We start from the raw sequence: 13249 nt of genomic DNA, 5'->3' as shown, positions 1-13249 counted from the left end.
CAAGCAACAGCAATGACACACCCTTGTGTATAGGCATGAGACCCTCATGTCATTTAACAGGATTCAGCACCACCCACAAGACAGCTACCTGTCATGTCATGTCAAACCTGCACAGGTGTGCTAGATTATTATTATTTAGTTTTATTTTATTTTTTTACACCAATCAGTGTGCAAACATGGTCATTAAAACGCTAAATGAATAGACGTTCATAAACCAGTCAGTGCAACTCATCATTTTGGTCTCCAATTCTCAAACTCAAATTCTCACCCACGGAGGATTAAATGAGAATCTTTCTTGTTTAACACTGGAATGGGGTGGTGCACTGTTCACTACCCGAAGATACTGCCACATCGGGTCAATGCATAGGGCGACAGAAGCAAGCTTCCAAATCAGCTCCCTTTCTCAAAAATCCATTTAATTTATGGTCCCCAGATAGGGAACGTATGTATCAGTATGTGCTCACAAGTCACCCAAGTGCAAGTATTCACACAAAAAAAAACGTGCCTCAGGATGCGATCTGTCGCAAGATCCTTTCTTTTTTTACACTTGATCTAAGCCAAAAGGCCTAGAGGGGATAACCGGGAAAGGGGTGGACCCAACCATGTCCCCTTCATGAGCACTCACATTACTCATAGGAATGGAAGGAAGGCTGGCAGCCAACCAGCCTCCCATACACTTTCTGGGTGGGTGGCAGTCAGCCACCCATACATACATACAGCACAGGCTAAACCCACATCATCACTTAAAAAAAGGACAGGCGACCATTGCACTCTGATGGAGCATTTAGCAATGCAATCCATAGCCTGGCTTTTGCCTGAACCCCCATCACTCCTCCTCTTGCATATAAGACAATATTTCAGATCTGCATATGAAAACAACACGCCTACCTTTGTTGCACATAGCTGCCTGCCTGTCTCTAGTTACCCCACTGGCTGTAGCTGCGTCCCTTCCGACATGGAATAACACCAACTGTAACGATAAACTGAAAATTAACAGTATAAACCTGCATCATTTTGGACTCTGGTATTTGCTGAATCCGGGTGACCTGACAATCGATGGTGGTGCCGCTGGTGATTCTGGCCTTCTTGGAATCTGTTGGGCCTATGTGTTAGCTCACACATCACTTGGGTATCCATTGTAACTACCACAACATGGTCATCTGCAGTTTACATCTAGCCCGTGGCATTGAATGGCATTTTAAAAGTGCTAAGGGTCCTGGTGCAATAATCCTCCCATGAGGATCAGCCTCAACGGCTTTGTAGATTGCACTCATGTCAGCAACTCCATATACATTTTTTTTTCTTCATGCTTCTTTCTTCATCCTTTTTTCTTTCTGTCATTCAGACACTTTCATTCATTCGATCTCTCTCACTCACTTGCTTTAACTCATTTGTTCTCACTCACTCACTCACTCACTCAATCACTCACTCACTCATTCACTCTCACTCACTCTCACTCTCTCACTCACTCGCTCACTAAGTCAGTCTCTCTCTCTCTCTCTCTTTTTCTTTTTATATATATTTTTTTCCGTCTTCTTCTTCTTCTTCTTCTTCTTCAGACCCTGTCATAGCACTAATGCCTTTCCAATACCACCAGCAGATGGAGACACTCCATTGCAACATTGGTTGTGAGCAGCAGTTTCTAAAAACAAATGCCTCATGGCGGATTTCCCATCCATCAATGGATGGTAAATTTTGTTTTTATCATTCACTGACCACAGAAACCAATGCATGGTCAAGCAACAGCAATGACACACCCTTGTGTATAGGCATGAGACCCTCATGTCATTTAACAGGATTCAGCACCACCCACAAGACAGCTACCTGTCATGTCATGTCAAACCTGCACAGGTGTGCTAGATTATTATTATTTAGTTTTATTTTATTTTTTTACACCAATCAGTGTGCAAACATGGTCATTAAAACGCTAAATGAATAGACGTTCATAAACCAGTCAGTGCAACTCATCATTTTGGTCTCCAATTCTCAAACTCAAATTCTCACCCACGGAGGATTAAATGAGAATCTTTCTTGTTTAAAACTGGAATGGGGTGGTGCACTGTTCACTACCCGAAGATACTGCCACATCGGGTCAATGCATAGGGCAACAGAAGCAAGCTTCCAAATCAGCTCCCTTTCTCAAAAATCCATTTAATTTATGGTCCCCAGATAGGGAACGTATGTATCAGTATGTGCTCACAAGTCACCCAAGTGCAAGTATTCACACAAAAAAAAACGTGCCTCAGGATGCGATCTGTCGCAAGATCCTTTCTTTTTTTACACTTGATCTAAGCCAAAAGGCCTAGAGGGGATAACCGGGAAAGGGGTGGACCCAACCATGTCCCCTTCATGAGCACTCACATTACTCATAGGAATGGAAGGAAGGCTGGCAGCCAACCAGCCTCCCATACACTTTCTGGGTGGGTGGCAGTCAGCCACCCATACATACATACAGCACAGGCTAAACCCACATCATCACTTAAAAAAAGGACAGGCGACCATTGCACTCTGATGGAGCATTTAGCAATGCAATCCATAGCCTGGCTTTTGCCTGAACCCCCATCACTCCTCCTCTTGCATATAAGACAATATTTCAGATCTGCATATGAAAACAACACGCCTACCTTTGTTGCACATAGCTGCCTGCCTGTCTCTAGTTACCCCACTGGCTGTAGCTGCGTCCCTTCCGACATGGAATAACACCAACTGTAACGATAAACTGAAAATTAACAGTATAAACCTGCATCATTTTGGACTCTGGTATTTGCTGAATCCGGGTGACCTGACAATCGATGGTGGTGCCGCTGGTGATTCTGGCCTTCTTGGAATCTGTTGGGCCTATGTGTTAGCTCACACATCACTTGGGTATCCATGGTAACTACCACAACATGGTCATCTGCAGTTTACATCTAGCCCGTGGCATTGAATGGCATTTTAAAAGTGCTAAGGGTCCTGGTGCAATAATCCTCCCATGAGGATCAGCCTCAACGGCTTTGTAGATTGCACTCATGTCAGCAACTCCATATACATTTTTTTTTCTTCATGCTTCTTTCTTCATCCTTTTTTCTTTCTGTCATTCAGACTTTCATTCATTCGATCTCTCTCACTCACTTGCTTTAACTCATTTGTTCTCACTCACTCACTCACTCACTCAATCACTCACTCACTCATTCACTCTCACTCACTCTCACTCTCTCACTCACTCGCTCACTAAGTCAGTCTCTCTCTCTCTCTCTCTTTTTCTTTTTATATATATTTTTTTCCGTCTTCTTCTTCTTCTTCTTCAGACCCTGTCATAGCACTAATGCCTTTCCAATACCACCAGCAGATGGAGACACTCCATTGCAACATTGGTTGTGAGCAGCAGTTTCTAAAAACAAATGCCTCATGGCGGATTTCCCATCCATCAATGGATGGTAAATTTTGTTTTTATCATTCACTGACCACAGAAACCAATGCATGGTCAAGCAACAGCAATGACACACCCTTGTGTATAGGCATGAGACCCTCATGTCATTTAACAGGATTCAGCACCACCCACAAGACAGCTACCTGTCATGTCATGTCAAACCTGCACAGGTGTGCTAGATTATTATTATTTAGTTTTATTTTATTTTTTTACACCAATCAGTGTGCAAACATGGTCATTAAAACGCTAAATGAATAGACGTTCATAAACCAGTCAGTGCAACTCATCATTTTGGTCTCCAATTCTCAAACTCAAATTCTCACCCACGGAGGATTAAATGAGAATCTTTCTTGTTTAACACTGGAATGGGGTGGTGCACTGTTCACTACCCGAAGATACTGCCACATCGGGTCAATGCATAGGGCGACAGAAGCAAGCTTCCAAATCAGCTCCCTTTCTCAAAAATCCATTTAATTTATGGTCCCCAGATAGGGAACGTATGTATCAGTATGTGCTCACAAGTCACCCAAGTGCAAGTATTCACACAAAAAAAAACGTGCCTCAGGATGCGATCTGTCGCAAGATCCTTTCTTTTTTTACACTTGATCTAAGCCAAAAGGCCTAGAGGGGATAACCGGGAAAGGGGTGGACCCAACCATGTCCCCTTCATGAGCACTCACATTACTCATAGGAATGGAAGGAAGGCTGGCAGCCAACCAGCCTCCCATACACTTTCTGGGTGGGTGGCAGTCAGCCACCCATACATACATACAGCACAGGCTAAACCCACATCATCACTTAAAAAAAGGACAGGCGACCATTGCACTCTGATGGAGCATTTAGCAATGCAATCCATAGCCTGGCTTTTGCCTGAACCCCCATCACTCCTCCTCTTGCATATAAGACAATATTTCAGATCTGCATATGAAAACAACACGCCTACCTTTGTTGCACATAGCTGCCTGCCTGTCTCTAGTTACCCCACTGGCTGTAGCTGCGTCGCTTCCGACATGGAATAACACCAACTGTAACGATAAACTGAAAATTAACAGTATAAACCTGCATCATTTTGGACTCTGGTATTTGCTGAATCCGGGTGACCTGACAATCGATGGTGGTGCCGCTGGTGATTCTGGCCTTCTTGGAATCTGTTGGGCCTATGTGTTAGCTCACACATCACTTGGGTATCCATGGTAACTACCACAACATGGTCATCTGCAGTTTACATCTAGCCCGTGGCATTGAATGGCATTTTAAAAGTGCTAAGGGTCCTGGTGCAATAATCCTCCCATGAGGATCAGCCTCAACGGCTTTGTAGATTGCACTCATGTCAGCAACTCCATATACATTTTTTTTTCTTCATGCTTCTTTCTTCATCCTTTTTTCTTTCTGTCATTCAGACTTTCATTCATTCGATCTCTCTCACTCACTTGCTTTAACTCATTTGTTCTCACTCACTCACTCACTCACTCAATCACTCACTCACTCATTCACTCTCACTCACTCTCACTCTCTCACTCACTCGCTCACTAAGTCAGTCTCTCTCTCTCTCTCTCTTTTTCTTTTTATATATATTTTTTTCCGTCTTCTTCTTCTTCTTCTTCTTCTTCAGACCCTGTCATAGCACTAATGCCTTTCCAATACCACCAGCAGATGGAGACACTCCATTGCAACATTGGTTGTGAGCAGCAGTTTCTAAAAACAAATGCCTCATGGCGGATTTCCCATCCATCAATGGATGGTAAATTTTGTTTTTATCATTCACTGACCACAGAAACCAATGCATGGTCAAGCAACAGCAATGACACACCCTTGTGTATAGGCATGAGACCCTCATGTCATTTAACAGGATTCAGCACCACCCACAAGACAGCTACCTGTCATGTCATGTCAAACCTGCACAGGTGTGCTAGATTATTATTATTTAGTTTTATTTTATTTTTTTACACCAATCAGTGTGCAAACATGGTCATTAAAACGCTAAATGAATAGACGTTCATAAACCAGTCAGTGCAACTCATCATTTTGGTCTCCAATTCTCAAACTCAAATTCTCACCCACGGAGGATTAAATGAGAATCTTTCTTGTTTAACACTGGAATGGGGTGGTGCACTGTTCACTACCCGAAGATACTGCCACATCGGGTCAATGCATAGGGCGACAGAAGCAAGCTTCCAAATCAGCTCCCTTTCTCAAAAATCCATTTAATTTATGGTCCCCAGATAGGGAACGTATGTATCAGTATGTGCTCACAAGTCACCCAAGTGCAAGTATTCACACAAAAAAAAACGTGCCTCAGGATGCGATCTGTCGCAAGATCCTTTCTTTTTTTACACTTGATCTAAGCCAAAAGGCCTAGAGGGGATAACCGGGAAAGGGGTGGACCCAACCATGTCCCCTTCATGAGCACTCACATTACTCATAGGAATGGAAGGAAGGCTGGCAGCCAACCAGCCTCCCATACACTTTCTGGGTGGGTGGCAGTCAGCCACCCATACATACATACAGCACAGGCTAAACCCACATCATCACTTAAAAAAAGGACAGGCGACCATTGCACTCTGATGGAGCATTTAGCAATGCAATCCATAGCCTGGCTTTTGCCTGAACCCCCATCACTCCTCCTCTTGCATATAAGACAATATTTCAGATCTGCATATGAAAACAACACGCCTACCTTTGTTGCACATAGCTGCCTGCCTGTCTCTAGTTACCCCACTGGCTGTAGCTGCGTCCCTTCCGACATGGAATAACACCAACTGTAACGATAAACTGAAAATTAACAGTATAAACCTGCATCATTTTGGACTCTGGTATTTGCTGAATCCGGGTGACCTGACCATCGATGGTGGTGCCGCTGGTGATTCTGGCCTTCTTGGAATCTGTTGGGCCTATGTGTTAGCTCACACATCACTTGGGTATCCATGGTAACTACCACAACATGGTCATCTGCAGTTTACATCTAGCCCGTGGCATTGAATGGCATTTTAAAAGTGCTAAGGGTCCTGGTGCAATAATCCTCCCATGAGGATCAGCCTCAACGGCTTTGTAGATTGCACTCATGTCAGCAACTCCATATACATTTTTTTTTCTTCATGCTTCTTTCTTCATCCTTTTTTCTTTCTGTCATTCAGACTTTCATTCATTCGATCTCTCTCACTCACTTGCTTTAACTCATTTGTTCTCACTCACTCACTCACTCACTCATTCAATCACTCACTCACTCATTCACTCTCACTCACTCTCACTCTCTCACTCACTCGCTCACTAAGTCAGTCTCTCTCTCTCTCTCTCTCTTTTTCTTTTTATATATATTTCTTTTCGTCTTCTTTTTCTTCTTCTTCTTCTTCAGACCCTGTCATAGCACTAATGCCTTTCCAATACCACCAGCAGATGGAGACACTCCATTGCAACATTGGTTGTGAGCAGCAGTTTCTAAAAACAAATGCCTCATGGCGGATTTCCCATCCATCAATGGATGGTAAATTTTGTTTTTATCATTCACTGACCACAGAAACCAATGCATGGTCAAGCAACAGCAATGACACACCCTTGTGTATAGGCATGAGACCCTCATGTCATTTAACAGGATTCAGCACCACCCACAAGACAGCTACCTGTCATGTCATGTCAAACCTGCACAGGTGTGCTAGATTATTATTATTTAGTTTTATTTTATTTTTTTACACCAATCAGTGTGCAAACATGGTCATTAAAACGCTAAATGAATAGACGTTCATAAACCAGTCAGTGCAACTCATCATTTTGGTCTCCAATTCTCAAACTCAAATTCTCACCCACGGAGGATTAAATGAGAATCTTTCTTGTTTAACACTGGAATGGGGTGGTGCACTGTTCACTACCCGAAGATACTGCCACATCGGGTCAATGCATAGGGCGACAGAAGCAAGCTTCCAAATCAGCTCCCTTTCTCAAAAATCCATTTAATTTATGGTCCCCAGATAGGGAACGTATGTATCAGTATGTGCTCACAAGTCACCCAAGTGCAAGTATTCACACAAAAAAAAAAACGTGCCTCAGGATGCGATCTGTCGCAAGATCCTTTCTTTTTTTACACTTGATCTAAGCCAAAAGGCCTAGAGGGGATAACCAGGAAAGGGGTGGACCCAACCATGTCCCCTTCATGAGCACTCACATTACTCATAGGAATGGAAGGAAGGCTGGCAGCCAACCAGCCTCCCATACACTTTCTGGGTGGGTGGCAGTCAGCCACCCATACATACATACAGCACAGGCTAAACCCACATCATCACTTAAAAAAAGGACAGGCGACCATTGCACTCTGATGGAGCATTTAGCAATGCAATCCATAGCCTGGCTTTTGCCTGAACCCCCATCACTCCTCCTCTTGCATATAAGACAATATTTCAGATCTGCATATGAAAACAACACGTCTACCTTTGTTGCACATAGCTGCCTGCCTGTCTCTAGTTACCCCACTGGCTGTAGCTGCGTCCCTTCCGACATGGAATAACACCAACTGTAACGATAAACTGAAAATTAACAGTATAAACCTGCATCATTTTGGACTCTGGTATTTGCTGAATCCGGGTGACCTGACAATCGATGGTGGTGCCGCTGGTGATTCTGGCCTTCTTGGAATCTGTTGGGCCTATGTGTTAGCTCACACATCACTTGGGTATCCATGGTAACTACCACAACATGGTCATCTGCAGTTTACATCTAGCCCGTGGCATTGAATGGCATTTTAAAAGTGCTAAGGGTCCTGGTGCAATAATCCTCCCATGAGGATCAGCCTCAACGGCTTTGTAGATTGCACTCATGTCAGCAACTCCATATACATTTTTTTTTCTTCATGCTTCTTTCTTCATCCTTTTTTCTTTCTGTCATTCAGACTTTCATTCATTCGATCTCTCTCACTCACTTGCTTTAACTCATTTGTTCTCACTCACTCACTCACTCAATCACTCACTCACTCATTCACTCTCACTCACTCTCACTCTCTCACTCACTCGCTCACTAAGTCAGTCTCTCTCTCTCTCTCTCTTTTTCTTTTTATATATATTTTTTTCCGTCTTCTTCTTCTTCTTCAGACCCTGTCATAGCACTAATGCCTTTCCAATACCACCAGCAGATGGAGACACTCCATTGCAACATTGGTTGTGAGCAGCAGTTTCTAAAAACAAATGCCTCATGGCGGATTTCCCATCCATCAATGGATGGTAAATTTTGTTTTTATCATTCACTGACCACAGAAACCAATGCATGGTCAAGCAACAGCAATGACACACCCTTGTGTATAGGCATGAGACCCTCATGTCATTTAACAGGATTCAGCACCACCCACAAGACAGCTACCTGTCATGTCATGTCAAACCTGCACAGGTGTGCTAGATTATTATTATTTAGTTTTATTTTATTTTTTTACACCAATCAGTGTGCAAACATGGTCATTAAAACGCTAAATGAATAGACGTTCATAAACCAGTCAGTGCAACTCATCATTTTGGTCTCCAATTCTCAAACTCAAATTCTCACCCACGGAGGATTAAATGAGAATCTTTCTTGTTTAACACTGGAATGGGGTGGTGCACTGTTCACTACCCGAAGATACTGCCACATCGGGTCAATGCATAGGGCGACAGAAGCAAGCTTCCAAATCAGCTCCCTTTCTCAAAAATCCATTTAATTTATGGTCCCCAGATAGGGAACGTATGTATCAGTATGTGCTCACAAGTCACCCAAGTGCAAGTATTCACACAAAAAAAAACGTGCCTCAGGATGCGATCTGTCGCAAGATCCTTTCTTTTTTTACACTTGATCTAAGCCAAAAGGCCTAGAGGGGATAACCGGGAAAGGGGTGGACCCAACCATGTCCCCTTCATGAGCACTCACATTACTCATAGGAATGGAAGGAAGGCTGGCAGCCAACCAGCCTCCCATACACTTTCTGGGTGGGTGGCAGTCAGCCACCCATACATACATACAGCACAGGCTAAACCCACATCATCACTTAAAAAAAGGACAGGTGACCATTGCACTCTGATGGAGCATTTAGCAATGCAATCCATAGCCTGGCTTTTGCCTGAACCCCCATCACTCCTCCTCTTGCATATAAGACAATATTTCAGATCTGCATATGAAAACAACACGCCTACCTTTGTTGCACATAGCTGCCTGCCTGTCTCTAGTTACCCCACTGGCTGTAGCTGCGTCCCTTCCGACATGGAATAACACCAACTGTAACGATAAACTGAAAATTAACAGTATAAACCTGCATCATTTTGGACTCTGGTATTTGCTGAATCCGGGTGACCTGACAATCGATGGTGGTGCCGCTGGTGATTCTGGCCTTCTTGGAATCTGTTGGGCCTATGTGTTAGCTCACACATCACTTGGGTATCCATGGTAACTACCACAACATGGTCATCTGCAGTTTACATCTAGCCCGTGGCATTGAATGGCATTTTAAAAGTGCTAAGGGTCCTGGTGCAATAATCCTCCCATGAGGATCAGCCTCAACGGCTTTGTAGATTGCACTCATGTCAGCAACTCCATATACATTTTTTTTTCTTCATGCTTCTTTCTTCATCCTTTTTTCTTTCTGTCATTCAGACTTTCATTCATTCGATCTCTCTCACTCACTTGCTTTAACTCATTTGTTCTCACTCACTCACTCACTCACTCAATCACTCACTCACTCATTCACTCTCACTCACTCTCACTCTCTCACTCACTCGCTCACTAAGTCAGTCTCTCTCTCTCTCTCTCTTTTTCTTTTTATATATATTTTTTTCCGTCTTCTTCTTCTTCTTCTTCTTCTTCTTCTTCAGACCCTGTCATAGCACTAATGCCTTTCCAATACCACCAGCAGATGGAGACACTCCATTGCAACATTGGTTGTGAGCAGCAGTTTCTAAAAACAAATGCCTCATGGCGGATTTCCCATCCATCAATGGATGGTAAATTTTGTTTTTATCATTCACTGACCACAGAAACCAATGCATGGTCAAGCAACAGCAATGACACACCCTTGTGTATAGGCATGAGACCCTCATGTCATTTAACAGGATTCAGCACCACCCACAAGACAGCTACCTGTCATGTCATGTCAAACCTGCACAGGTGTGCTAGATTATTATTATTTAGTTTTATTTTATTTTTTTACACCAATCAGTGTGCAAACATGGTCATTAAAACGCTAAATGAATAGACGTTCATAAACCAGTCAGTGCAACTCATCATTTTGGTCTCCAATTCTCAAACTCAAATTCTCACCCACGGAGGATTAAATGAGAATCTTTCTTGTTTAACACTGGAATGGGGTGGTGCACTGTTCACTACCCGAAGATACTGCCACATCGGGTCAATGCATAGGGCGACAGAAGCAAGCTTCCAAATCAGCTCCCTTTCTCAAAAATCCATTTAATTTATGGTCCCCAGATAGGGAACGTATGTATCAGTATGTGCTCACAAGTCACCCAAGTGCAAGTATTCACACAAAAAAAAACGTGCCTCAGGATGCGATCTGTCGCAAGATCCTTTCTTTTTTTACACTTGATCTAAGCCAAAAGGCCTAGAGGGGATAACCGGGAAAGGGGTGGACCCAACCATGTCCCCTTCATGAGCACTCACATTACTCATAGGAATGGAAGGAAGGCTGGCAGCCAACCAGCCTCCCATACACTTTCTGGGTGGGTGGCAGTCAGCCACCCATACATACATACAGCACAGGCTAAACCCACATCATCACTTAAAAAAAGGACAGGCGACCATTGCACTCTGATGGAGCATTTAGCAATGCAATCCATAGCCTGGCTTTTGCCTGAACCCCCATCACTCCTCCTCTTGCATATAAGACAATATTTCAGATCTGCATATGAAAACAACACGCCTACCTTTGTTGCACATAGCTGCCTGCCTGTCTCTAGTTACCCCACTGGCTGTAGCTGCGTCCCTTCCGACATGGAATAACACCAACTGTAACGATAAACTGAAAATTAACAGTATAAACCTGCATCATTTTGGACTCTGGTATTTGCTGAATCCGGGTGACCTGACAATCGATGGTGGTGCCGCTGGTGATTCTGGCCTTCTTGGAATCTGTTGGGCCTATGTGTTAGCTCACACATCACTTGGGTATCCATGGTAACTACCACAACATGGTCATCTGCAGTTTACATCTAGCCCGTGGCATTGAATGGCATTTTAAAAGTGCTAAGGGTCCTGGTGCAATAATCCTCCCATGAGGATCAGCCTCAACGGCTTTGTAGATTGCACTCATGTCAGCAACTCCATATACATTTTTTTTTCTTCATGCTTCTTTCTTCATCCTTTTTTCTTTCTGTCATTCAGACTTTCATTCATTCGATCTCTCTCACTCACTTGCTTTAACTCATTTGTTCTCACTCACTCACTCACTCACTCAATCACTCACTCACTCACTCATTCACTCTCACTCACTCTCACTCTCTCACTCACTCGCTCACTAAGTCAGTCTCTCTCTCTCTCTCTCTTTTTCTTTTTATATATATTTTTTTCCGTCTTCTTCTTCTTCTTCAGACCCTGTCATAGCACTAATGCCTTTCCAATACCACCAGCAGATGGAGACACTCCATTGCAACATTGGTTGTGAGCAGCAGTTTCTAAAAACAAATGCCTCATGGCGGATTTCCCATCCATCAATGGATGGTAAATTTTGTTTTTATCATTCACTGACCACAGAAACCAATGCATGGTCAAGCAACAGCAATGACACACCCTTGTGTATAGGCATGAGACCCTCATGTCATTTAACAGGATTCAGCACCACCCACAAGACAGCTACCTGTCATGTCATGTCAAACCTGCACAGGTGTGCTAGATTATTATTATTTAGTTTTATTTTATTTTTTTACACCAATCAGTGTGCAAACATGGTCATTAAAACGCTAAATGAATAGACGTTCATAAACCAGTCAGTGCAACTCATCATTTTGGTCTCCAATTCTCAAACTCAAATTCTCACCCACGGAGGATTAAATGAGAATCTTTCTTGTTTAACACTGGAATGGGGTGGTGCACTGTTCACTACCCGAAGATACTGCCACATCGGGTCAATGCATAGGGCGACAGAAGCAAGCTTCCAAATCAGCTCCCTTTCTCAAAAATCCATTTAATTTATGGTCCCCAGATAGGGAACGTATGTATCAGTATGTGCTCACAAGTCACCCAAGTGCAAGTATTCACACAAAAAAAAACGTGCCTCAGGATGCGATCTGTCGCAAGATCCTTTCTTTTTTTACACTTGATCTAAGCCAAAAGGCCTAGAGGGGATAACCGGGAAAGGGGTGGACCCAACCATGTCCCCTTCATGAGCACTCACATTACTCATAGGAATGGAAGGAAGGCTGGCAGCCAACCAGCCTCCCATACACTTTCTGGGTGGGTGGCAGTCAGCCACCCATACATACATACAGCACAGGCTAAACCCACATCATCACTTAAAAAAAGGACAGGCGACCATTGCACTCTGATGGAGCATTTAGCAATGCAATCCATAGCCTGGCTTTTGCCTGAACCCCCATCACTCCTCCTCTTGCATATAAGACAATATTTCAGATCTGCATATGAAAACAACACGCCTACCTTTGTTGCACATAGCTGCCTGCCTGTCTCTAGTTACCCCACTGGCTGTAGCTGCGTCCCTTCCGACATGGAATAACACCAACTGTAACGATAAACTGAAAATTAACAGTATAAACCTGCATCATTTTGGACTCTGGTATTTGCTGAATCCGGGTGACCTGACAATCGATGGTGGTGCCGCTGGTGATTCTGGCCTTCTTGGAATCTGTTGGGCCTATGTGTTAGCTCACA

The 13249-nt window shown here is 43.5% G+C and overlaps 8 pseudogenes; all 8 read right to left on the bottom strand.

The window, feature by feature from the left end:
- Positions 1–313: 313 nt before the first annotated feature.
- On the bottom strand, positions 314–577 carry LOC130286613 (U2 spliceosomal RNA; annotated as a pseudogene).
- A 1472-nt stretch (positions 578–2049) lies between these two features.
- Positions 2050–2313, bottom strand: LOC130289369 (U2 spliceosomal RNA; annotated as a pseudogene).
- Positions 2314–3777: 1464 nt separating this feature from the next.
- Positions 3778–4041, bottom strand: LOC130286612 (U2 spliceosomal RNA; annotated as a pseudogene).
- Positions 4042–5511: 1470 nt separating this feature from the next.
- Positions 5512–5775, bottom strand: LOC130286611 (U2 spliceosomal RNA; annotated as a pseudogene).
- A 1476-nt stretch (positions 5776–7251) lies between these two features.
- LOC130288312 (U2 spliceosomal RNA) lies at positions 7252–7517 on the bottom strand (annotated as a pseudogene).
- A 1457-nt stretch (positions 7518–8974) lies between these two features.
- Positions 8975–9238, bottom strand: LOC130286610 (U2 spliceosomal RNA; annotated as a pseudogene).
- A 1476-nt stretch (positions 9239–10714) lies between these two features.
- On the bottom strand, positions 10715–10978 carry LOC130286607 (U2 spliceosomal RNA; annotated as a pseudogene).
- A 1465-nt stretch (positions 10979–12443) lies between these two features.
- Positions 12444–12707, bottom strand: LOC130286606 (U2 spliceosomal RNA; annotated as a pseudogene).
- Positions 12708–13249: the final 542 nt, after the last annotated feature.

This window comes from Hyla sarda, chromosome 8 (assembly GCF_029499605.1).
Source record: "Hyla sarda isolate aHylSar1 chromosome 8, aHylSar1.hap1, whole genome shotgun sequence".
Classification (NCBI taxonomy): domain Eukaryota; kingdom Metazoa; phylum Chordata; class Amphibia; order Anura; family Hylidae; genus Hyla; species Hyla sarda.
Note: the sequence above shows the minus strand (reverse complement) of the source record. Positions and strands in the feature narration are given on the sequence as shown.